The sequence below is a fragment of the Petaurus breviceps genome, unplaced genomic scaffold, assembly GCF_028583685.1.
Source record: "Petaurus breviceps papuanus isolate PSGF00001 unplaced genomic scaffold, PetGlider_PUasm1.0 90847, whole genome shotgun sequence".
Taxonomy (NCBI): domain Eukaryota; kingdom Metazoa; phylum Chordata; class Mammalia; order Diprotodontia; family Petauridae; genus Petaurus; species Petaurus breviceps.
Window position 1 is genome coordinate 13,938,026 of NW_027187360.1, and position 15,510 is coordinate 13,953,535.

General features: G+C 38.3%; 1 long non-coding RNA gene across 2 annotated transcripts in view; it reads left to right on the plus strand.

Moving 5' to 3' along the window:
- Positions 1–15,510, plus strand: part of LOC138149619 (uncharacterized) — a 69,801-nt gene that overhangs the window by 33,328 nt on the left and 20,963 nt on the right. For both annotated transcript variants that reach the window (XR_011165370.1, XR_011165369.1), the window contains exon 2: positions 14,297–14,419. This is a non-coding gene — a long non-coding RNA (uncharacterized lncRNA). The remainder of the gene's footprint in view (positions 1–14,296; positions 14,420–15,510) is intronic.

The window sequence follows — 15,510 nt, forward strand, 5'->3', positions numbered from 1 at the left end:
AGGAAGGAAAGAAGGAAGGAAGAAAGGAAGGAAGGAAGGAAGGAAGGAAGGAAGGAAGGAAGGAAGGAAGGAAGGAAGGAAGGAAGGAGGGGAGGAAGGAAGGAAGGAAGGAAGGAGGGAGGGAGGAAGGAAGGAAGGAAGGAAGGAAGGAAGGAAGGAAGGAAGGAAGGAAGGAGGGGAGGAAGGAAGGAAGGAAGGAAGGAGGGAGGGAGGAAGGGACGAAGGAAAGACAAATTTTCTGAGACTCCAAAAAAGGAAAGAAAGTGTTGAAGGAGATAGGAGTTAAGCAGAGGTCAGGTTTTGAAGGTTAAGTTCATTGTCACAGAAGTGGTTAGCAGGACAGACATGCATGAATCAAACAACAGCGTTTCGCTCATAACCTTTAAACATTTTCTTTCCAGCTTTTGCAATTCTCTCTTTGCTCTCTCTACAAGGCTTAATGCCTGCAGATCCTGACATTGAAGCTCAACACCTAACTCTTCCTTTATTCACCCCCACCTCCCACCACTAGAAGCTCCTATGCTTTAAAAACAATTATGTGAGTTACCAATGATGCTTCTCCCCAAGGGACAATTGTGTTTAATTGAAAAGAGGACAGAGACTGGAAGCATTTTGAAATAATAAAGAACAAACTCAGGGCAGTTCAAAAAGATAAAAAGCAACTGAGTCCAGTTTGAAGTACAGCCATCTTGATTCTTGATCTCCACTTGAAAATCCCCAGATCCTACCTTTCCTTCCCCAAGTCTGATGATTCCTCCTTTATTCACCATACCCAGTGTCATAAGACATGTCTTTCACTCCTCCACTTCAAAAGCATCCTCAGAGAGAGAAGAGATGAAGGAACAGCAAACTCTTGGCTTTGTTGCTGAGATGAAGAAGACTTCTTCATACATCAGGTGGACATCTTGGAGTCCTAAAAGGTGGACCCTCTTCAAGAGAAATATTGCTTCAAGCATAATGAAAAAATCCAGACAAGATCAACACAATATGGGCAGAAACAGAGAAATCTGTTTTTGTCTATATGTGTGTGTGCACACACATAGAATAGGTATGTTACAATGCGCACACACACACATCTTTTTGGGGTCCAAATTGTTAAATTCATCAGTACATTGAACAATTTAGGATACAAACTCCCTTCACAGATCCAAATCTGTGACTTGTCTCTAACTTAGAGTGTTAGAAGGTTGCTGGGGGCACTGAGAACTTAAGTGGATTTCCCAGGATCACATAGCTAGTATGTAGGCTCATAGAACCATGAATTTAGAGCTGGAAGAATCCTTAGAAGTTGTCTGGTTTGGCTCTCTCTCATTTTACAGATCAGGAAACTGAGGTCCAGAAAAAATCAGTCACTTACCCATTATTACCCAGTTAATAAGTGGCAGAGCCAGGGTTTGAAACCAGGACTTCTATACCTGGCTACAGTAAAAGTTGCATAAGTGATTTTTCGACTAACTGAATGACTGACTATCCCATAATGCCTCAGTCCAGAGGCAGGAATTTAATCCAAGTCTTCATGATCCCCAGACTGGCCATCTATCCACAACAGGATACATTACATATGTATACATTCATAGGGCTAATTTTACATTTTTTTTATAAGTAAAAAAAAATAGCAACAGAGAGAGGGGGAAAAAAAGAAATCACAGGGAAGGGCTCCAGAAACCACCCAAACTGACTTTAAAAAGTTCTTTCTGTAAAGAGTAAAGGCACAGTATAAAGGAAATTAATTTGGAACTTTCAAGTCTGTTTGCTTCCTGAACTCAATCAAAGTAATGAGGAGGGACATTGCAAATTAAGTCCATGGCTGAAATTTCAGAATAGTCATCACCTCCTCCAAAGAGAGAGTTAACCTCAGATAATTATTTCCAACTTGAAATGCCTCTGAAGAAATTAATAAAAGGAGAAGAACACCTGGTTCTTGTACCAGTGTAGTAAAAAGCAAGTTAAGTTTGAAATGAATATCAGTCCTACCTTCTATATGACTTAAGACAGGAAAGGAAATAGCTAACATTTAGATAGCATTTTTAAGGTTTGTATAATGTCGTGAATATATTATCTCATTCTCTTCTCACATCTTCCCTTTGAGTTAGGTGCTATTATTACTCCCATTTCACAGATGAGGAAATTGAGGTTGAGAAAACTTAAATTGCTGATGGTCACACAATTATAAATGCCTGAAACAAGATTTGAATCCAGGTCTGTCCTGACTACAAGTCTGGTGCTTTTATCCACTATGCCACCTAAACATATCAGATCAAGGGAGGGGAAAGGACAGGTGTTCTCCAGCTGGCAAAGGTAAGAAGACATTAGAAATGATCAGCAATGCCACTTGGCAGAATGAGTCAAAGACAAACTTAAGGATTATAACAAAACCAAAGATTATACAGGAATATTTCTGAGATCTCCCTCTTTCCATTCCTTATTCAAAAAGAGGACATTGGGACTTTCATTCTACCATTCAGCTGTGCATGCAACAATGACAGCACCTCAAAGATGAAGGGATGCTGGAGAAAGATGGAATTCTGATGATGATAGTGTTTCCCACCAGCTTAATTAGGAAAAACTCTCATATTCCTGACATCAGACTCTTGAAGGTGATGCTGAGCTTTGGATTAGAGTAGAAGAAGCCCTGTCACCATGTTCAGTGAGCTGCCTGGCATTAAAAGTATATTCTCTCTCAGGCCTCCCCACTCACCCACCCATCCTCTCCCTCTTTCCTCTCACCATCATTAACATCTGCCAAAATTCTGCTCTGACTATACCTTTCTTCACCATATGACCAGGAAGCTAAGGCCCCCTGCCTCCCTGGAGAAAAGGAGTTCTGCAAATCCTCATGGGGATTAGAAGCCTCCTTGACTGGGTGCCCCTCCCAGCTGCCATTAACCCCAGTATGCTTTACCATTTCATCTTCCTGGCTACCACTGCTATCAACCTTCCTGTCCCCTACTCTGATCAACTGCATACTGCCATCAACTGGTACATCTGCTGTACTCTGGCTAGCAGGTTCCTACCTCTTGCTTCATGTAATTCCTATGGGTCAGAACTGCCATTTTACGGAGGTGAAAATCCCAGCCCCTATAACTTCTCCCTGCCCCCTCATCTCTTTCCAGTTCAGTCCTGTCCTTCCTCTCCAAGGTCTGTTATGCTCTGTATTCCTCTTCCATAATGTCCTCCAGAATCCCTATTCTTGTGTTAACAAATTCCCCTTTCCCTTGAATCTCTTTCTCTCAATGGCTTCCATCATCTGCCACTTATGGAGTGATGGTAGCCTGTGGATCTTCTCTATACTTCTGATTCCATAACTTCTAGGAACTTTTCTTTTATAAATTTGCAAAACATAATATTCAGGGTTGTGTCTTTTTATTTTTGAGGGACTTTGGTGCTCTGCCTAGGATCCAATAATTCTTTTCTCCACAAAATTTAATTTATTTTTCCACTTAATATTATTTAATTTTTTCCAATTGCATATAAAAATAGTTTTCGAGATTCACTTTCATAAGATTTTGAATTTCAATTTTTTTCTCCCTCCATTCCTTCCCTCCCCCCAATCCAAGATGGTAAGCAATCTGATATAGGTTATACATGTACAATCATATTTCCACATTAGTCCAGTTGTGAAAGAAGAATCAGGAAAAAAGGGAAAAACTACAAGAAAGAAAAAAGAGAGAGAAAGAAAATAGTATGCTTTGATCTGCATTCAGACTCCATAGCTGTTTCTCTGGATGTGGATGGCATTGTCCATGATGAGTCTTTTGGAATTGTCTTAGATCATTGCATTGCTAAGAAGAATTAAGTCTATTTAAGATGATCATCACACAATGTTGCTATTACTGTGTACAGTGTTCTGGTTCTGCTCACTTCACTCAGCATCAGTTCATGTAAGTATTTACAGGTTTTTCTGAAATTTGCCTGTTCATCATTTTTTATGCCACAATCATATGGAATCCAATAATTTCTAGATTACTTATTCACATTCTGTTTTTCTGGTCTATTACACATATACACACACATCACATTTTTCCAATTTTGCATTTTTCTTTTAATTTTTCTCTATGTTTTATTGTATCATTGAATTTTCAAGTTATTTTAGCTTCATTCTCTTTTCCAAGGTGTACACAAAGTTGAAACACTTCCTAGCTTCTGTTATTTGCTGTTTGTTCTCATCTTTAATGCTTTCTTTCCCTTAATGAAAGCCTTCAAACCTATGAGGATCAAGAAAAGGCCTTTTGGTTTAGTGGACAAGATATTCTTAGTTACCTTTGTAACAAGGTGTACGGGTTATTCAGGGAGCACTATCACCTCTGGTGTGAAGGCTGCTGATCCCTTTTCACCGCTGCTCATCCACCTCTGATGTCCATCTGATTCATCCATCTCCCACCTGGGGCTCCAAGAAGTTCTAGCATGTGCAGTGGCAGGACCCTAGTAAACCGTCCCAGCAGATGGGTTAAACCAGGTTGAAGGTAACTGGTGAGCCTTGAACCCATCAGAGAGTTAGGAAGATGTTTTCCCCAAACATGTGAAAACTTGACCCAGCAGAATGGGCAAATGATAACAATTTGTTCCAACAGCTATAAAGGCAGCTGAAGCAGGTGCTGTGGAGAGCTTAGCACTTGTTCAGACATCACAAACACCAAGGTCATTCACTGCATCCCAGGCCATTCCCAGTCATCCTGATTCTTACATTTTCACTGGACTTCAATGACTCTGGAAGAGAGAGCAAGGCTGACAATTCTTTGCAACTCTGCATCACAAACCCAATTCACCTACGAGTCAAGACATCAGCCCATAAAGTGATTAGTCCTCTTCAAACATGAAGGACAAACGACAACATTAACCTTTGCAAGGGCAATCTCAGGAGAATGTTTGGATTAATAACTATATTTCTAAGAGGTCAGAAGTGACGGTCAGGTGTTGAAGAAATGGAGACCCCAAGATAGACTACCCTTTCTTATATTCTCTTTATGAAAGATAATAGATACCTTGAGAGAAAGACTGGCCCAATTTTTTTTAAAAGAAAAGGATAGGTGGCATCTGAGAATGTTTTAGATGCTATGAAGAAATTAATAGGTAAGGAAAGATTGAAGAGTGAGAGAAGGATAGATGAGACAAGTTTCCTGGAGGAAATGGAAGATAGTGTCCAAGGCCACAAGAAGAGGAGCTAGTTGGGGCGGCTAGGTGGTACAGTGAATAGAGCACCAGCCATGACGTCAGAAGGAACTGAGTTCAAATCTGGCCTCAGACACTTGACATATTTACTAGCCATGTGACCTTGGGCGACTCACTTAACTACAATTGCCCTGCCTTTCACCCTCCAAAAAGGAAAAAAAAAAAAAGAAGAGGAGCTAGTCTTGGTTAGAACAATGTTGAGTCTTCCTTGGAGTATAAAGGAAAAAAAAAGAGAGGAAAAAATTTAGACATGTTGTCATAGTGTAAAGTTGGGGAAAAGGACAAGCTCATGACATATGGTATCGATTTTTCTTTTTTCTTTTTTTAAACTTCTTTAAATTTTATTTTAGACTCAAACACCAGAACACAAATACAGAATAGAAACACATATTGTTGACACACTTACTAGCCATGTGACTTTGGGCAAGTCACTTAACCCTGATTGCCCTCCAAAAGAAAAAAGGCAAAAAAAAAAAAAAAGCAGAATAGAAACAAGAAGAAAAAATCCCCACAAACTTAAATATTGGAACTTAAATACAAAGTAAGAAAAGAAAAAAAAAAGCATGTCATGTGCATAGGAAAATATAAGAAAGGATTCAAAATATGAAACAGTAAATGTTCATTTCAAGAAAGCATATATGATAAATATTCCACATTGTATTGAGAACGTCCTTTGCTTCCTTGTAAGTTTTCTTTTGTTCTCTGCAGTGCCCTTTTTACATTGTTCTTTTTTTTGTCCTTCTTCTTTGCCCTGTCCCCTCCCCCACTGAAGGCTATAATTAACTGTGGATATATTACTATATAAATATTGATAGATACATACACATATACATATATACACTTATATAATACATGTATAGACATATACTTTCCCTAACAAATTCTACTCCTGAACTTTGTCTTTATGTTTGTTCATATCTCTTGATTCCTGTCCCTCCTGACTCAACTTTACTTCTAATGGCTACTTTGCCCTCTAATTACTTAGCCTACACCCCTCCAAGGATCCCTCCCCTATCTTCCCGTCCCATAAATATAAACACCCTTCTGTAGACCCCTGTAGCCTATTCCTTCATCCTCCCCTCTAGAGATCCCTCCCTTATCCTCTCATTCCCATTGATCTAAGCACCCTTCTACACCCCCACTTTACCCTATTTCCTCACCCTCCCCTTTAAAGATCCCTCTCGTCCTCTCACCACTCCCTCACCCCTTACAGTTTTATTTCTTCTGAGTTTAGAAGACTTTTATACACACACACACACACACACACACACACACACACACACACATATGCATGTACATATCTTTAAACCCATTCCCGATGAAAGCAGGTTACCAAAATTACCAGCCCTTCTTCCATAATTCCTCTGGATAGATTCTTCTTTTTTCACTCCATTTGTATAAAATAATTACTCTTTTAGCTGTTTCTAAATGGTTTTACTTTTAAAATTCACATCATATTCAGGTTTCCTTCAATCGTTCTTATACCCAGTTATTAATAAGAATCTTAGACATACATTTTACATATATAAAAAGTAAACAGTTTATCCTTATTGAATCCCTTGTAATCAGTCTTTGGTATGTAGCTTATGTTTCCCTCAGCTCTTGTATGCCAAATCTTCTATTAAGCTCAGGTTGCTTTTTTTCTTTTTAACAAAGTCTTGAAAGTCTGACAGTTGATCAAATGACTTTTTTTTCATTCAGGATTATGCCTAACTTTGCTGGGTATGATATTTTTAGCCAGAGCCCCAATTCTTTTGCACTTTGATATATAGAGTTCCAAGACCTTCAGTCCTTTACTGTCTCTGCTACTAGGTCTTGTGTGATTTTTATTGTAGCACCATCATATTCAAATTGTTTTATTCTTGTTGTTTTTAATATTTTATCCTTGAGCATTGGGGTTTCAGAATTTGACTATAATATTCCTATGAGTTCTTCTCATAAGATCTCTTTCAACTGGTTTTAAATGGATTGTTTCTATTTTTACTTCCACCTCCACCATTACCCCCCTTGTTCTAATGCTTCAGGACAATTTTCTTTAATTATTTCTTATATTATTATATCAGATTCTTTTTTATCATAACTTTCAGGTAGTCTGATTATTCTTATGTTTTCTCTTCTTGATCTGTTTTCCAGATCAATTGTTTTTCTTATGTTTCACTTTCTCTTTTTTCTTCATTCTTAATATTTTGCTTAATTATGTCTTGGTCTCTTATAACTTCACTGGCTTTTCCTTGAACAACACTAATTTTCAAGGTGTCATTTTCTTCCTTAAGATTATGAAACTCCTTTTCTTATTGGTTGAGATTTTTCACAATCTTCTTGTTTTTCTTGAGTCATTCTTATTTTTCTTTAGGTTTTCCTCCATCTCTCTTATTTGATTTTTAAATTCTCTTTTTAAGTTCTTTCATGAATTCTTTTTGGGCAGGTGACCATTTGACATTACTCTTGGGTAGAAGAGGGTTTCTTTGTTTTAATATCATCCTCTGAAGATGAACCTTTGTCTTCTCTATTCCCAAAATATCTTTCTGTTATTGGATTCTTTCTCCTTTGCTTGTGCATTTTTTTTTGTAGTAATACCTTAATTTTTGTAATCATCTCTAGCCCTGGGGTATGAGGATGGTGTCTTTTGCCCTAGATCTTCAGTTCTCCCCTCTAGCCAGGAACCAAAGTCAAACTTCCAGCCTCCTGTAAGTGAACACAGCCAGGGGCATTCTGCCCCACTGCTTCTGCACTCGCTGGTCATGTGCTGGTTCCTTCTCAACCCCACTGCTCTCTACAGCACAGTTGGGTCTAGCATTCCTTGTCAGCAGAGGTCCCCTCGATCTTTCATAGCTCAGACACCCAACTCCCCTCAGTATGGGGGACAGGGGTGTAAAAGTTCTAGTGGCTAAGCCAGAGGCAGCTTCCCAACCCAGATATTCCCAGGGCTGACCCTAGCCTGGAAGTGTTTACTATTCACTGGGACCAAACCTCTTCCTGGGATTTTTCTTCTGATCTTCTCAAATTGTCCCTGGAAGACCCCTATTGTGCTCCTATTCTTATTTATTTTTACCTGCACTTTGTTTGCCCTAAGGTGCTATTTTATCTCTCTTGTGGGGGAAAATCTTGAAAGCTTCGAATTTTCTGACCTATTCCTCTATCTTCCCAGAATCCTCTCATAGTCTCAATTTTCTCAAGAAAGAAAGAGGTAAAATGATCCACTATGAGAAAGATCAGAAAACGGATAGTGCTGTGGTCAAGAAGAGAAAGGAGAAAGTTTGGGACAGCTGTAGTGAATATGATAGTCAATTAAAGAAGAATAAAAGACTGACATGCTGCAATGAGGTCCCAAGCAAGATTATGTAGCATGAATTTATAGAAAGACCTATTAGTGCTTCCTTCTGTGGTGTTGAGTAATTCAAAAATAGTAGTAGAAAAGTTGACTGGCAGGGATGACCCAGTGTGGAGAGAGATAGAATATCATTGTAGAAAGTATAGAATTATATTCGTCAATTAAAGGATTAATTTTGTGAAGAGAAAATCATTTGAGGACAGTGAAAGAGAGATCTGATCTAACAGGGCCTCAGTGAGGATGAAGAATAATTGTTTAGAAGAAGGAAGGGGGGTGTGACTAGGTGGTGCAGTGAATAGAGCACCAGCCCTGGAGTCAGTAGGACCTGAGTTCAAATCTGGCCTCAGACACATAGCACTTACTAGCTGTGTAGTTTTGGGCAAGTCACTTAATCCCAATTTCCCTGTCCTCCCCTTTCAAAAAGCAAGAAGAAGAAGAAGGAGAAGGAGAAGAAGGAGAAGAAGGAGAAAGGGAGAAAGAGATAGAAAGACATTATCATCAAAGGGGAGAATTTCACAGTTCAAAATAATGGTACTATAAGAGTTTGGGATTGATGGTAAGGATCAAGGTATGACCATCCTTGTAAATTGCTAACTCAGAAAAACTGGTATTGGATATTGGGATTTAAGGTGGCTAACTATTCAAGGAGGAATAATATAATATAATGAATAGAAAATTCTTCTCCAAATGAGGAAAAGCTAGGTTCAACTCTCCATTCCAGCTTATACTAGCTATGTGACCTTATACTAGGCACTTAACTTTTAAGTGTTCCTAAAAACTCTCTAATACAATACTTTGCATAACAATTGCTGATTTGTATCAAGTGCTGGCTTCCTATGCTCCTATGCTCCATAGTTCCCGATGCCAATGAATTCACAATTTAAAAAGAACTGAGAAGCCAGGGTGACATTCACAAACATGTAAGCAGGCATTGAGACTAATAGGAAGATTGTGAGCCAAGTACTGTATACTCCTTGAGAAAAGAGTCAGAGTGACCCAGAAGCTGGTATTCAAGCAAAACGACCTGGACAGGATTGTATAAACAGGAATGAATCTCAAAGGAGATATTGCTTAGTAATGTTGGCAAAAGGTAAAGAGGTGTGCCAGCCCCAGAATCGGGGAGACCTGGGATCGAATCTGGGCTCAGATACTTAGCACCACACCCAGAAATAACTGGCCGTGTAACCTTGAGCAAGTTACTTAACCCCAATTGTTTAAAAAAAAAAAAAGGTAAAGAGTTGGGCAAGGGATATATCAAATCTTCTGTTAAATACCTTTGAAACCTTGGGCAAGTCACTTAACTTTCCTGGGCCCCATTCTCCACACCTTTAAGATGGACTAGATGATATCTCTTCCAGTTCTAAAGCTAAAATCCTATGTTCCTCCTAGTATTATATGTTATATGACATGAGACAACTTAGAGACACTAGAGAAGGAAGGAATGAGGTATCTTTCAGAGAAAGCCAATCCTAGAAACAGGATTTTTATTGTTTTTGTTCAATCATTTCAGTCATGTCTACCAAGCTACAAAGATGCCAGGTCAAAGAAAAAAGTCCTCCATGTGACTGAAGGGTCACACCATGTACCAAGGGATCCCAGTCAGAATTATACAAGACAATTCATCATCTATGAGAAAGGAAAGAAAAGATTGAAATAGAATGTACTACAAAGCAAGAGAAAATGACTTGCATGGAAGAATCTCATCCTGATAAGTTGAACATAATCCTATACAGGATAAATAAAGTTAAGTTTAAGTGAACTAACAACTTCCAAGTATTCCTATTGAGAAAACCAGAGGGGGAAAGAGTTTTCAAAATGTAAATACTGTAGATCAAAGAAACTTAAGAAAGATAAACATGCTTGTACATCTTTTAAGGGCTTAATTTAAACACTTGTAAGTGTTTAAATTCTTAAAGGAGGAGAATAACTATTGTTCCTTTGGAGTCTCAAATCTAAGAGTAAATGAGGCAAAAGAGGAAAGGTTTCTGTATTTTTAAGGAAAACAAGAAAAATGTCCAAGAGAAAAAAAAGGAAAAAATTATTATTTTTTGGAATTGGAGAGGCTCAAGAGATTATTCTAAAACAAATTTAGAAATCTCATGAAACTCATTTTTATCTAAGTTGGGAAAGTGAAAATTGAAAAAAAAGAAAAGATTATAGTCATTGAAACACAGTAATGTAAGGGGGTTGGGGGACTATGATGGGATCAGGGGGAGGAAGAAAGGAATTTGAAAGGAAGGGTAAAATCAGGAAGAGGAATGTCTCACAAGAAAAAAAGAGTATAAGACCCAGTGATCTGAGACTGGTCTGGAAGAGCAGAGAAGACTGTTCCAAAACAATTTAACTATAGACACCTAATGCTGGATTTTATTTCTTTCTTTCTTTTAAATAGAAAGCCAGGAGAAGTGGATTTAATGGAGTGGAAAATAAACTTAACAACTACAATTGTGAATATGAATGAGATGTACTCACTAGGCATGACAGACTTGAATTTTATGCTCATGCTCAGGCCTCTTTTTGCCCTGTCTGTTAATCTGTTTTTGTGAAACCTCACTGGTTTTGGCCTATTGTTTCCACCTGTCCCAATAAACAATATTACTTATTGCTGCTGACTGCAAAAAGTTCTGGTTTCAAATTTCAGCTTTGATACTTTGTACTAGTGTACCTTAAAGAAGTTACGTAACCCCTTTGGACCTCTGTTTCCTCATCAGGAAAATGAGTGAGTTGGATGAGGTGATCTCTAAGATTCCTTCCAATTTAAAATCCTATAATCCTATGATACATGGACACTCCTCTTTGCCTCTAACTCTTTCTGGATTTGGTGTCTGATATTCTGGTGATTGATTTCCTCTGAAATTCAGGGCTGAAATTTATTTCAACTGGTGATTGATTTCCCTGAAATTCAGGGCTTTGGAACCTCGATTTCTTTATCTGTAAAATGGGGGTGATAGTGATACCTATATTATTAATCCTCAAGCATCTCCTCACAGGGATCCAATGACATAATGTATTTAAGCATGATACAAATGCCAGGTATATTTATTATTTCTTCCAAGTGAGCAGAATATAGATAATTCATAAAAGAGTTGCAATTTCAGCTGCATAGGGAACTCCTGGTATGGGAAGGTTCTCCATCAATCAGATTGCCACCATCAAAGATTTAGTAGCTAAATCCTAAAGAGTTTCCTGAAGCATAGAGAGATTAGGAAGGGATTACTGTATACAGCTAATAAGTGACAGAGATAGGATTTGAACCTAGTTCTTCCTGACTCTAAACCAAGAATTTTATCTACTATAGTGCTATGCTGTCTTGAAAACTACTTAGAGAACCCATTCAGAACCATGTAGGAAGAGGTATCACCTAACCAAGGTCCAGGGCCAGTAGCCAGTATCAACCAGGAGATTAACCAGGAGATAATGTTTTATAATCATGTCAGTTCAAAAGCAAAGCCAATTAATTCTAATAATTACTCACCAGAAATTAAGCAGAGATAATTAATCAGTGAAAAGAAAGTCATAGTTGCCATGGGCCCTCCCGATCCATTATGTCAGTCACTTAAATCCGACTATACTTTGTTTTCTTTTGCATAAAGGAATTGATCTGAGAGTCAGTCAGAACTGTACTCTCTTACAAAGATGATTCACATAACAGATTAGAAAGCTGATCAAATGCTCTGTTAATGTAGCACTTTAATAACAATATCACTTAGATCTTAAACGACTTAATGAGATTTCACTCATTGCCATCACCAGTCTCACTGAAACTGTTCATTTATAATTTATGGTCACTATGCATTTAACTGTTCAGCTGTAAAAATGAGAAGAAGAAAAAAAACCCAATAAGCCAGAAAAACCTGAAGGAAAATGCTGCTGCCTCCTCTTCCCCTGGGACAGCCTCTTCTTGGTGTAAGCAGTGGTTATATGCACCAGATTTCAGTGGGAGAGTAATGGCCTCCTTACTGGTCTCCCTGACTCCAGTCTCTCCTTCCTTTAATCCATTCTTTATATTCATCTTCTTGGTACACAGATGCTCCTCATTAACAACCAAATTAGATTTAGCTTCCTTAACAAATATTTATTTAATATTTTATTACATGTTAAAACAATTTTTAACATTTTGAGTTCCAAATTCTCCTCCTTGTTCCTTTCCCCTCTCATTGAGCCATCAAGCAATTTGATATAGGTTGTACCTGTGCAGTCATGCAAAACATAATAGGTTTTAATTCCTGATTTTGATATTCAAAGCTCTCCACAAGAAATCGGCCTAGGTCTCCCCTTTGTATTTATCTCATGTCGCACTTTATTTTATAGACTTGCTTATGTATCATCCCAACCTCACCTTACCATTTAAGCTTCCTGAGAGCACATCTATCTTTGCATTACCAGTTTCCAAATACAAAGACCTAGAACTATGCTAGGGGTACAAATTAAAAAACAAAGGCAGTCCTTGCCCACAAGGAACTTACATCCTAACAGGGGTAGACAATACACACAGTGAAGGATATTTTAGCCATAAAATGATGCCAGGGATGCTGAGTGAAGATAGAGACTGACATACCTCTTCTAAGAGCCATGATCTTCTCAGGTTCCAGAACCAAAAAGAATGGAGGGAGGAGAGGAAAGGAACAAGGAGCATCAAAGCAATTACCAAGAAGAGAGAGTAAAGTAAAGCATGGTTGAAGTCTGTCTGAAGTAGTAGACCAGGTGAGGTAGTAGTCAGGATGGCGGAGCCCAAGGATGTGAGATCAGGAGATAAAAGAGTTAAAACCTCCAGGACATGATAACAAAGATATTCAGGCAACCCTCAAACCTAAAGGCTACATAACCACACATTCCTTGGTAATTATTAAAACATTTCCTAGAAAAATAGCAAACCAAATTAGGTTTAACTTCCTTAAAATAGAGTTATTTAATATTTTATTTTGCCTGAGGAAGCTCATATCTATGTCTCAAAAACGGGAACAACACATCCACAGAAAGGGGGCCAACAGCTTGTAAATGCCAATAGACATGCCATAGGTAACACATAGAGTGACCAAACACAGAGGTGTGATGAGTATGGGGAGACCGAGGCTTTGCACCAGGGTGATGAATTTAGAGGGTTCTATCAGTACCTATAGAATCACAGAAACAACAGATATTAGCCAGTTATTTTCAAGATTAATCAGTTAAAATACATAATTGACATCTAAGGCATCAAATTCCTCTGCCCCTTGCCTACAGGACAGCAGTGACCTCATACCATTTTCCCAGGGTCTCAGTTCCATTCTCATCTGGAAATGAGCTTTGTGTTGCTTGTTCAGTTAGGGTGAGGTTTGTGATACTTTGCCCAGGTACAAACTGAATTTGTACTTAGTAGTTCTAGTCCTGAACCACTTCTGACTTGCTCTGTATCCTTGGGTAAGTTATTTAACTTCTCTGTGACTTAGTCCTTCATCTGTGACATGATTGATATCCTCTTTCCCTCTATTTTTCATCACATGGATGGTTGAAAATAATTGATGGTTTGGATGGAAGTGACCTCATAGCTCTGTAGGCATGACACTGGAAAACAAATTAATGAATAAATAAAAAAGAACATTTATTATGTACTCCTATGGGCCAAGAACTGCACTGTGCTGGGAATACAAATACAAAAGCAAGAGTCCCTTCCCTCAAGGCGCTTACATTCTAATAGAAATAAATGTAAAATGCAAAATTCATGGGATAATTTGAGCAAAATATTATGGTAAGAAAGTATATGGTCACATGGGGAGGGGAGCAACTTGTGATTTCTCTCCTCTGTTCCTTTTTTAGGTTCTCCAAAGTAGTCAGAATATTTGAGAAAAAGAGCCCTAAGAAAAAAGTAATGAAGTCCAGCCCCTTCATTCTGCAGATGAGGAAACTGAAGGTCAAAAAAGAGGAAGAAACTTATTCAAGGTGACACAGTAATGAAAAAAAAATGGCAGAGAAAGAACTAGAATCTAGGTCTTCCATTGCTGTATCCAATACATTTTCCACTACACTGCACTGAGTAGTACTTTACCACTCTCCCCTCCACCAAATTACTTTTGTGATCACACAGGGTATCGATGTCAAAGCTATGACACTTCCCATGATATTTTCCCCAGCAGAATGTAAGCTCCTTGAGAAGCAGGACTATTTTGCACAGTGTTTTTTACATAGGAGGGACTTACTAAATGTATGGATTTGACTTGGATAGATAGATGACAGGTAGGTTGGTAAGTAGACAGATATGGATAGAAAGCCAAAGAGATAATTTCATTGTTTCCTCTCTTCTTTTCATAATTATCAATGGAAAGAGGCTCAGAGAATCTCATGATAAAACTAAGCAGCAAAAAAAAAAAAAGGAAAAAAATTGACTTGCTTGAATTTGAAGTAAATACACAGAATAGGGATTCTTTGAAAACTAGTCAGTCCAGCAATCCTGACTCTGGTGCAGAAGAGGGGTTCTTTGAGTGAAGGTGGGTATTCCTATACCATATGTTGGTTGGAGACCATCTTTGACCTGGTGAATCGCTAAGAAAGCAGCAATATAGGATGTTCCCCATAGGTTTTTGTTGTGGCAAACTTTGAACTGTACCTCAAGTGTATCAGTTTTGAGATATTGATTTCTGATAAATGCCACTTAAATCCTGTTATAGAGCACATCAGATTTCCAGCACTGGACCTCATAGGGAAGAAGAATGTTTTGTTCTAGGACTCAGGGGAAAAAAGAAAGAAAAGGAGGAAAATGACTGTGACACAGTGACAGAAATATATTGCAAAGAACATCAACCTTGCCTCATCTCCTCAAATGTTGCCTTCTTATGGCTTGTTGAAGTGTCAAGGAAATTTGTAAAGTCCTGGTGCTAACTATCAGGGATATAGTAGAAGTCTAAATAAATGTGCCCACTCTAATAAATATCAAGAGAGTATGAGGAACTTGATGTCATGGGTAGAAAGGAAAGTATTAGAAGAAGAAAAAAATCTCAATTTGAGGGTCCCTTTTGTGACCTGTCTTGGCTTGG